Raw genomic sequence first — 1,309 nt, 5'->3', positions numbered from 1 at the left:
CTCTTCATGTTCTGGGATAGTACCTCAGCATCGAACGTAAATGGGGGACCAGCCTGAAACGCAGGAGCAGGTACTTACAGAAAAATTAATGACACTGTTTTAAGAGACTTTACTGGTCTCATTCAGATATGGTTTTATGTTTATGGACTGAAGCGTCGAGCGAAAATTTGTACCAAGGCATAGAAATCGAACTCGGGTCTCCAGCTTACTAGGCTGGTGCGTTAGCCACTTTTTTTCCTGTTAGTGAAAAACTTTACTACCTGCACCCAGTTGTACTTCAGACCTTTTCCAATTCTCAAATATGTATTCATCTTCCAGCACAGTTCAGTTCAAAAGCTCAAAACTGCAAAGTAGTACACTGTAGAAATCACTTCGGAAATGAAAATTTCAGATCGTCTTTCCAGTCAGATTTTTGAACCAAAATTAGCAGAGGTATTTTGTTACCTACAAGATGCTTTGCCAGTTTTTGGCAAAGAACAATCTACTGAATGTCAAACGCCTTTCCGAAGGACGTTCAGTAGACAACTTGTCGTCAGACCACCTCGTCTGATCGCACAGGATGACTCACCGAAATCATTGACTTTTTCTTCACGTCCCTAGATAGTGTGTTTCGTATATTAAAAGCATTTTCATCGGGATCACCTGAATAATATTCTACAACAGTTCTGTACACGATGTACTCTAGAATCTTGTACATGTTTATTGCAACTTCGTTGGAGACGTACGGAAAGATCAACGAAGCAGGCGCCCTTTTCCTCCGACACGTCCTCGAACCAGGCCACTGATGTTGTTGCCAACCCCATTCGACGGTATTCTGGTGACACATTCAGTGCTGCCACGTGGCCATGCCAGCTTTCTCTGTGGCCCTTTGCCTTGCCCATAATCTAACCCATAAATTCCCCATTTGCCGATTCTCCCATTGAAAATATTCAGGTCAGTGAGCAAAGTATTGCATGTAGAAAGACAGTCCATAAGTTTCAGTCAGTGGGTCTAGAATCACATTATTGAATCTGAACATTTGAACAATTAAAGGGCCTCAGGGTTGTCATGCTTACAGGTTTCGAAAGCAAGCTTCCCCGGAACCTATTAAGTAATGGTAGTTAACAATACCCAAGTCCTCCCCCCCCCCTCCCACACACACACACACTAATGCCACTAAGCCCTCTTGCCACAGTGGTGCACACAACTGCATGGATTACCCTGGCATGCCTGGAGGAGGCCTGCCTACACCCTCCTTCCCTTAACACAAATTTTCACTCGTCGCTTCAGTCCATACACATAAAGTCATATCTGTATGATACCTGTTAAT

At 43.6% G+C, this 1,309-nt stretch overlaps 1 pseudogene; it reads right to left on the bottom strand.

The window, feature by feature from the left end:
- Window positions 1–532: 532 nt before the first annotated feature.
- Window positions 533–1,049, bottom strand: LOC124788852 (annotated as a pseudogene).
- Window positions 1,050–1,309: the final 260 nt, after the last annotated feature.

This window comes from Schistocerca piceifrons, chromosome 3 (assembly GCF_021461385.2).
Source record: "Schistocerca piceifrons isolate TAMUIC-IGC-003096 chromosome 3, iqSchPice1.1, whole genome shotgun sequence".
NCBI classification, from domain to species: domain Eukaryota; kingdom Metazoa; phylum Arthropoda; class Insecta; order Orthoptera; family Acrididae; genus Schistocerca; species Schistocerca piceifrons.
This window is presented reverse-complemented; position numbering and strand designations above follow the sequence as displayed.